This window comes from Canis lupus, chromosome 5, assembly GCF_003254725.2.
Source record: "Canis lupus dingo isolate Sandy chromosome 5, ASM325472v2, whole genome shotgun sequence".
Classification (NCBI taxonomy): Eukaryota; Metazoa; Chordata; class Mammalia; order Carnivora; family Canidae; genus Canis; species Canis lupus.
In genome coordinates, this window is record NC_064247.1 from 63,003,661 (window position 1) to 63,012,758 (window position 9,098).

General features: G+C 55.2%; 1 long non-coding RNA gene across 2 annotated transcripts; it reads right to left on the bottom strand.

Moving 5' to 3' along the window:
- On the bottom strand, positions 1-6,160 carry LOC118354673 (uncharacterized). 2 transcript variants are annotated; one of them, XR_004815576.2, is made up of 4 exons: positions 6,012-6,160; positions 5,147-5,301; positions 4,476-4,586; positions 1-2,946 (listed from the first exon to the last, which is right to left on the bottom strand). It is a non-coding gene; the product is annotated as an uncharacterized LOC118354673 (long non-coding RNA). The 2 variants fall into 2 exon arrangements; XR_007410502.1 differs by having other exon boundaries at positions 1,218-1,358.
- Between the last annotated feature and the right edge of the window lie 2,938 nt (positions 6,161-9,098).

The window sequence follows — 9,098 nt, forward strand, 5'->3', positions numbered from 1 at the left end:
TTTCTTGGTATTTCCCCCAATAGATGTCTGCACTCTTCCCCTTGGTTCCAAACTGATCACCACTGTATATGCATCACCACTGTCTAATTCCAGAACATTTTCATCACCCCAAAAAGAAACCCCGTATGCATTTGCAGTCGCCTCACCTTACAGTCATTAGAGGAATAAAAACCAAAACTGCAGTGAGACCTCCCCCCCTGCCCCCAGGACGGCCAGAAACAGCAGAGACAGACAGCAGCAAGTGTGAATGAGGATTTGGAGGAATCACAGCCCTCACGATTTCCAAACACTGCACACCGAGGCACCATGTGAACCAGCACCCCGACTCCTGGCACAGACCCTGCACAGAGACTCACACATCAAATCCATAGCAGCTTTATGCACAATGCCAAAAACTGAGCACAGCTTAAATGTCCATCACTGGGTGAATGGATAAGGAAAATTCGAGACCCATGGAACGGAACACAGCCTACAAACCAGGAATGGTCTGTATAACCAGCATGAATGGGTCTCCAAGTCAGCTACGTTAAGCCAAAGAAGCTAGATACAAAGGAGTACTACATTATCATCCCATTTTTGTAAAATTCTAGAAAACACAAACTATAGTAATTAACAAACAACAACAATAGAACAACCCTTGACCCAGAGCTGCGGGCCTGAGCCCAGCTGCCTGCCCCCAGTCAATCCCTGAAAGTGGGCCACACTCTCCCCTCCTCCCTGGACAGCAAGCAGCTCAGCAGCCCCTCTGTCACCTGCTGCTCATAGCCCACACTTGGGGCACTGCTGTCTTCTCTCAACCTCCTCCTCCAACACCTACTGGGCCAGAAGTGGGCAGTTCCCCTCTCCCTCCCCCGGAGCTGGTTCCTCCCTGGGAGGGTGACTTCAGGGCTGGCTGCCCCCCTACCCCCATTTCCCATCCTCAGCTGAAGTTTGATGAATCGAAATCAGACCTCTGTGCCAACTGGTTTTCTTTGTTTTCAACAAATATTGGGTTTTGTAATTTAAAAAAACCAAACAGATTAGTAGTTACCTGGGACTGGGGCAGAGGGAAGGATAGATACAAAGGGCCCCACGGAATCCTGAGGAGTGATAGGAATGTTCTTTATCTTGACAGAGTCAGTGTTTCAAGGGCAAATACGTGAGTCACAACTCAGCCAACAGGACACTGTAAATGGATGTGGTTTGCAATACATAAAGTATAACTCTGAAAGGTTTTATTTTATTTTATTTTTAAAAGATTTTATCCATTTATTTGACACAGAGAGAGCACAACAGGGGGAGCAGCAGAGAGAGAGGGAGAAGCAGACTCCCTGCAGAGTCTGATGAGGGGCTCCATCCCAGGACCCCGAGATCATGACCTGAGATCAAGGCAGAAAGAAGCTTCACCAACTGAGCCACCCAGGTGCCCCAAAAGGTTTATTTATTTATTTTTTAAAGGTTTTGGCCTTTTTTAAATGATTATTTATTTATTTATTCATGAGAGACACAGAGAGAGAGGCAGAGACACAGGCAGAGGGAGAAGCAGGTTCCCTGTGGGGAGCCTGATGTGGGACTCGATCTCAGGATCCCGGGATCACGACCTGAGCTGAAGGCAGATGCTCAACCACTGAGCCACCCAGGTGCCCCAAGAAGGGGTTTTTAAAAACTCTTTTTTTTTTTTTTTTAAAGATTGATTGATTGATTGATTTTTATGATAGACAAAGAGAGAGAAAGAGGCAGAGACACAGGAGGAGAGAGAAGCAGGCCCCATGCCAGGAGCCTGACATGGGACTCGATCCTGGGACTCCAGGATCGCGCCCTGGGCCAAAGGCAGGCGCCAAACCGCTGAGCCACCCAGGGATCCCCCTAAAAACTCTTTTATTGTCTCAGATGTATGGCTCCCAACTTAATTAAAGGGACATGGTGGCAGGCAGAATGATGAATGGCCCCCAAAGATGTCTGTCTGCACCCTAATTCCTGGAAGCTGTTGGATTCGGAGAGGTTGGGAGGTGCTCTGCCTCTGGCTTTGAAGATAGCAAAGGGGCCACAAGCCAAGGAGCGAGGCACCTCTAGAAGCTGTAGAAGGCCAGGGAGCAGATTCTCCCCTGGGGCCTCCAGAAAGGAATGAGCCCTGACTCCTTAACTGATTTTAACCCAGTGAGATACCCCCACCCCCAATGGCACATCTAACGTGCAGAACTGGAATGTGATGAATGTGTGTGGTTTTAAGCCACTAACTTTGTGGTTACTTGTTACCGCAGCTACTGGGAGCTAAGGCAGCGACCTCCCTGATGTCTGGTGTCCATGTGGACACGCCGGAGGGGGCAGCCCTCCCTGCACTTGAGCTGCTCTTCTCTCTCACTGGCCACCTGCCCAGGTTGAGATCCAGAGCTCTCGTGACCTTGTCGTGCTGCCTGCACCTGCCCCCAGCCCAGAGCCGGCCTCCTCACCTGCCTGACGCTGCTCCCCTCTGTGCCCTCCATGCTCTCACCCTCCGCCTGCATGTTCCAGGTGAAACGTTTCTGGCACTACCCTCTATTTCTCCCGAGGACTCTATCTTCCCACTGGCTAGGGCTCAGCTCAGACTGCAAGCTCCAGCCCCACCGCATGGGAAACATCCCTTCCCCAGAAACAGGCAGAGGTAGCGGCCCCAGAAGGCTGCTGCATGTTGGTCATGAGATGGAGAAATTGGAAGTGACCTGCGTATCCGTTGTCAGGAGACTGATGAAATGAGCGTGGCACATCTCCAGCCGGCGAAGCATCGGGCAGCTGCTGACAGCAAAGAGAAAACTCTGTGCGTGCTGACCTGGAAGTCGGCTCATCTGCAGTCTCTGTCTCCAGAGTAACCAGGTAGAGTCAACTGGGCAAACCCCAGACCACACCTCCTGTCTTCCGATCCTCTGTCCGCCACTCCCGCGTAGCCTTGGGTCAGCTGCTGGTCCCCTTCATGCCTCACCTTCTTCAACTCTGTTATGGGGATTAGGACAGTTTGCCTGTACCCTGGGCTGCCTACCTCACAGTGCTGTAAAGGAGACGTGCACAGTGCCTGGTACATAGCATTTCCTGTTATTCTTCATAAATAGAAAAGCAAATACCAGTTGGAGGATAGCCTGTGAGGCTGGCTTTTCTTATATATTTAAAGTCCTGAACATATTTTGGGAGTGTACTGAAGAGGCAAACCAGGGAGCAGGGGATCCCTGTTTAGCACCTGCCTTCGGCCCTGGGCGTGATCTTGGATCACGGATCTTGGATCACGTGATTTTGGAGCCCTTGGATGGAGTTCCACATCAGGCTCCCCAAATGGAGCCTGCTTCTCCCTCTCTCTCTCTCTCACTCTCTCTCTCATAAATAAATAAAATCTTTAAAAAAAAAAAACAAAAGGCAAACAGGGAGCCGAGCTAGCTTCAGGAGTGTGAGGCCCAGGCAGCAACACAGCCCCCCACGTGCAGAAAGGGCCCATGCCCCACTTAAAGTATTGCTCTGCTGCACCATCTTGAAATTCTTAATAATTTTTGAACCTGGGGCCCCACAGTTCTATAGCCGGTGCTGGCAGGAAGGGACCGCTCCAGTAGCTATTCCTGGGAAATAGGACTGGGGCAGAGTGAAAGCCCCAAGGACCTCTTGTAACCTTCTGTATCTGCATGTTTACACGCACTCAAGCTTTGGTAACATATTTGTACCTCCAGAATGTGAGAGGAGATATCAGGGAGAAGCCAGCCAGCCAGTGGAAAAGGTGTGGGCTTGCAGTGGACAGAACTGGGTGGAACTCTGCCTCTACCAGTGAGTTACTGGTTCACTCACCTTGGATAAATTAATTATTTTGCCAAGCCTCAATTTCCCCCTGGAAAACAAACAAACAAACCTGGCAATTGTTTCCTACCTCTTAGAGTAGCTGTTAGATGGAAAAGAGCCCATAGTGTGAAGGTGCCTTGTCTGTAACACTGGTGACAAACTACTGCTTGTTCCTGAGTGAGCATGATTGGGAGGGGGGGAAGGGAGGCGAGGGGTGGAAGAGCGCTGGAGGACAGATTAGAGAGAAGACCCTAGGGGATCCCTGGCTGGCTCAGCAGTTTAGTGCCGCCTTCAGCCCAGGGCATGATCCTGGAGACCCAGGACCGAGTCCCAAGTCGGGCTCCCTGCATGGAGCCTGCTTCTCTCTCTGCCTGTGTCTCTGCCTCTCTCTCTTTCTCTCTCTCTCTGTGTGTCTCTCATTAATAAATAAATAAAAACTTTAAAAAGACAGAGAGAGAGAGAGAGAGAAGACCCTGGGGTCAGAAGCCTCCCCTGAAATGTGACAGGTGACAAAGTGGGAGGCTCCAACTCGGACCAATTTCAGCCAGAGAAGCCCTGGGCAGGGGGAGGTGAGGAGGCAGGCTGGTTGTGCCAGGATCAGAAGCCCCCCCCCCCCCCCAGGTGAGACTTTGGTGGACAACTTGTCCTTGCACCTCTCAGGGCCCAGGGAGGAGGCCTCAGGCTACCCAGTTCACTCCACTCACATTAACCCCAAAGACAGGGAGCCTGGGAAACTTGGCCCCTTGTCTCTAAGGGACGATAACTGGAACCAGCAACTGCTCCGTGGGTGAGGACAGGCAGGCAGGGGCAGCAGCCTAGGGGGCGAGAAGAGAAGGTAGAGGAGCAGGTGTAGGTGCAGACCCATTGGGACCAAACCCCAAAATCCAAAGAAAAGCAGCCATGCGGATGGGTCTCACACCGCCAAACCTTGAGGTGCCTCCTGTAGCCCCACAGTTCCACTCCTGGGGAGTCCTGAGGGATTCTGGGGAGACTTTCTATACCCTCACTTCCCACCCTCATTCTCAGCATCTCCTGCCCTTTCCTCTGCCAGCCAGTGAGCTTGCTTCTGATCGCACAGAAACAAAACCACAAAACCCAGGAGAAAAGTCCACAGACTGCTGGTTATAGCTACCGGCCTGTGGACAGCCCCTGCCCTCCCGCTGGAGGCTAGACTGTCCTCACAGCCCTCCAGGCCCGCTCCCTATCATACGACCATCCCACCCCCTCCTACCCTGCGACCCCATCCAGTTCCCACCAGGCTGCTCCTCTGCTATCTGAAAACACCCTTCTTTAGCGTGTATGGCATTCACTGGGCTACTCTTTCTGCTTTGGGGAAGGTTTAAAATTCTCAAAATATCCAGTTGATTGGGGGCACCTGGGTGGCTCAGCCGTTTAGCGCCGCGTTCAGTCCAGAGTGTGATCTTGGAGCCCTGGGGTCGAGTCCCACGTCGGGCTCCCTACATGGAGCCTGCTTCTCCCTCTGCTTGTGTCTCTGCCTCTCTCTCTGCGTCTCTCACGAATAAATAAAACCTTTACAAAAAGAGAGAGAAAGGCGGGAGGATCCTCGCCTGGGGTCTGTACCCTAGAGAGTCAGGAAGGCCTGCGGACAGCAGCAGCCTGGGCTGGGGTGTGGAGCCCAAGCAGGGTGAGGGGGGCACCTGCCTGACCTGGCGGCCCCCCACCCGGCTTTGTTCTCCCAAGTACCACCACCCTGCGAGGCGTTCCGGATGCATTTGCTGCTTACTGGAGTCACCTGCCCCGCCCCTCGCTTGAATGTCCCGGAGGCAGGGCTGCCGGTGGCCGCAGTATCCTGGGGCACAGCCCCGCACAGGCCCGCGTCTGGTGGCGGGACGACAGGTGCCGAGTGGGTGAGTGAAGCTGAGGGCCCCGCCCCCCGGCGGCGGTGCAGAGCGCGAGGCCCGGGGACACCTGCGCGGGGCTGGGGAGAGGGAGCCGTGAAGCGGAGGCGGGTTCTGCGCTGGCCGCGGGGAGACGCGGGGCCACTTTCACTGAGGCAGGCAGGAAGCGAGGGGCCCGGCTGGGCTGGGCGGGAAGTTGGGCTGGGGTCCGCCCCGGGGGGGGGGGACACGGAGCTGCCCCGGGGCGAGGCGCAGGGGTCCGGGCCCAGGAACTGCGAGCGGCTGGGGCCGGGGCGCCGAGCTCGGCCCGAAGGAAGCTCTGGGATAGCCTGCGTGGTGCGTGCGGTCGTTGAGGAAGGAACGGGGTCTGGGGGAACGTACATTTTCAGCAACACGAGCTTGCCGCCCCGATACCCGCCCGCAGCCCGGCAGCGGCGCCGGGGTCTTCGCGCTCGGCCGCGCCCCGCCGGGAGCTGGAAGCGGGGCGGGAAGCAGGAACGACGCCCGCCGCGCGGGTCCAGCAGCTCCGCCGAGGCCCGCCCCCGAGACGCGGCGCTCACGCCCCACCCGCCGCCACCAGGTGGCGCCCGCGCCTCCCTGGAGCCGCCCGGGAGGCCCGAGGTCGGCGCCGCCGCGGAGGGGGACCGGCAGCGCGGGGGCCCCGCCCCGGGCCCCGCCTCTGCCTCCTGGGGTGCAGCCTCGCACCCCATCCTGTCCGACTGCGGGGGTGGGGGCAGCCCAGAGGTGGGTGTGTGGGTGGTGGAAGGGGGGTGGTTGTGTGGGTGGGGCGGGGTCTGTGTGGGGGTGCGGCTGGGGCTGGGGGAGTGTGCATCCAGGGCTGGCCTCCACACCAAGCCTCCAAAGGGCTTGGCTTTATTTATTTTATTTATTTTTTTTAAAGATTTTATTTATTTATTCATGAGAGACAGAGAGAGAGAAAGAGAGAGGCAGAGACACAGGCAGAGGGAGAAGCAGGTCCCATGTCCCCAGGATCACGCCCTGGGCCAAAGGCAGCTCTAAACCACTGAGCCACCCGGGCTGCCCAGGACTTGGCTTTAAATCCCGGTTCAGGCACTTAATACTGCCTAAACGTAGGCCTGTGACTTCACTTCCCTCTCTCGTAAAATAGGCACGTAATCCCGACCTCACAGGGGTGTCCTCAAGTTTAAATTAGATGGGGACGCCTGGGTGGCTGAGCGGTTGGGAGTCAGCCTTCGGCTCAGGGCGTGATCCCTGGGGTGCCAGGACCCAGTCCACATCCCGCTCCTTGCAGGCAGCCTGCTTCTCCCTCTGCCTGTGTCTCTGCCTCTCTCTCTCTCTCTCTCTCTCTTTCTCTCATGAATAAGTAAATAAAATCTTTAAAAAACAAAAGATTAAATTAGATGGTGATGATAAGGGACACTTGGGTGGCTTGGTGGTTGAGCCTCTGCCTTCGGCTCAGGTCCTGATCCCAGGGTCCTGGGATTGAGTCGCGCAACCTGGGATCCAGTCCCACATCCTGGGATGGAGTCCTGCATAGGGCTCCCCATGGGGAGCCTGCTTCTCCCTCTGCCTATGTTTCTACCTTTCTCTGTCTCTCATGAATAAATAAATAAATCTTAAAGAAATAAAAGCAAATGGACAGCCCAGGTGGCTCAGCGGTTTAGCACTGCCTTCAGTCCAGGGCATGATCCCAGGGACCCGGGATCAAGTCCCACGTCAGGCTCCCTGCAATGGGCCTTCTTCTCCCTCCTCCTGTGTCTCTGCCTCTCTGTGTGTGTCTCTATGAATAAATAAATAAAATCTTAAAAAAAAGAAAAAAAAATGATCATAATACCCATATATTGAGCTCTTTACTAAGGGTCAGGCATTGTTCTAACCACTTTACATATAATACCGTATTTATTTGTTTGTTTGTTTATTTTAAATAGGCTCCACACCCACTGTGGGGCTTGAACTCACAGCTCTGACTGAGATCGAGTCACAAGCTCCATTCACTGAGCCAGCCAGGCACCCCTGTAACACCTCATTTTAATAGCTCCCTCTTACGTGGAGGAGCCAGAGACAGAGGCTGGGTCTTTTCTGCAAAGGAAAGGAGGCATCCCCCTGGCCCCGGGGTGCTGCTCAGTACTCAGGGGGTACTGCTAGCTGAAGAAGGCAGAAAGAGGCAGGGAGGCCTGAGGCTGGAGGCTGAGAGCCTCTCTTGTTTCCAGTTGTGGAGCTCAGCAGCCTGGCCTGTGGGGAGCAGACATGGAGCCCACCCAGTATCCAGAGAGCAGCAGAGGGACCACTGAGGCAGACGGTACCTCCTGTCCTGTCCGTACCTGGCTTCTGCTGTGGTCTGACAGCCCCCAGGCTTCTGGGAAAAGCACCCTGTCGTGGCGTGTGAGTGAAGGCCACAGCACGACACTGTGGCTTCAACCTCAGAGATGGAGGTGAGCGGGGAGCAGTGCCTTCTCTAGGGGGTAGCCAGATTCAGTGGGCCTGGGAAACTCTGCTTGAGAGCTCTGTGGGGTGTTGGAGGATGCCCAGAGAGAGCTGGAGGTAAAGAGGTGGTGGCCAGGAAGGTGTGGGTGGCCGAGGATGCCGAAGCACAGGGCATGACCCTTCTGTCAAGGCCTGGGAGAAACCAGGCCCGGAAGGGCCATCTCCTGCCTCAAGGCCTCAGATCTGTGGGAGCCGGTGCCAGGAAACCTGGGGTAGAAGTCTGTGAGGGGGGTTCCCCAGACGTCCTGATTTGCCTACTATGGTCTGTCCTGGCATGGGGTGAGCAGGGTAAACCGGGCATCACATCCCAGGGCCAGGAGTGCTGGTGTCCAAGTGAGGGACTGGCGGGGTGGCTTTCGGAGGGTTCTCTCCCCACCGTGTCACCTCACCCCTCTCTGGATACCTGGAGCCAGTCTCCCTGCTCCTCCTTGGACTCTTGTTTTGATAATGCCTCTCGGGCCTGAAACCATAGGACTGGGGCTCCCCTGAGTCCCAGGCCTGAGAGGGAAAGAAGGTTCTGGACTCACCTGAACTTTTGAGTCCTTTGGGCTGTCTGCCAGCTGAGGTTATCAGTACTTGATTTTGTATTGGGGGTCAATGCCCCCCTGCAATGCCTGTCAGTTGGCTGACTTCCCCTCCCTGGCACCAACCCCCCTCCAACAAAGGGACCAGGGCACTCGGACCTTCTGGCTCACACGTTGCAGGAAACAGAATCTCAAGGGATAAGCCCTCAGCAGCCTTTTCTTACCACCAGTTTAGATGTGCTGAGATGAAGGAGCCAGAAAGAGTGCTCCCCTCCTGCCCCCCCCTCCCCCTGTCCGCTCACAAGGCCAGAACAAAAACACACCACAAATAGAAGTCAAAGTCTGAGAAAGAATCAGGGAGCCATGACCCGGCCGTGGGAAAAGCTGTATGGCCTTGGCCAAGTCACCTAACTTCTCTGGGCCTATTTGCTCATCTGTAACCTAGGGTGGTTGGACTAACCTTGACGAGCTACTATGA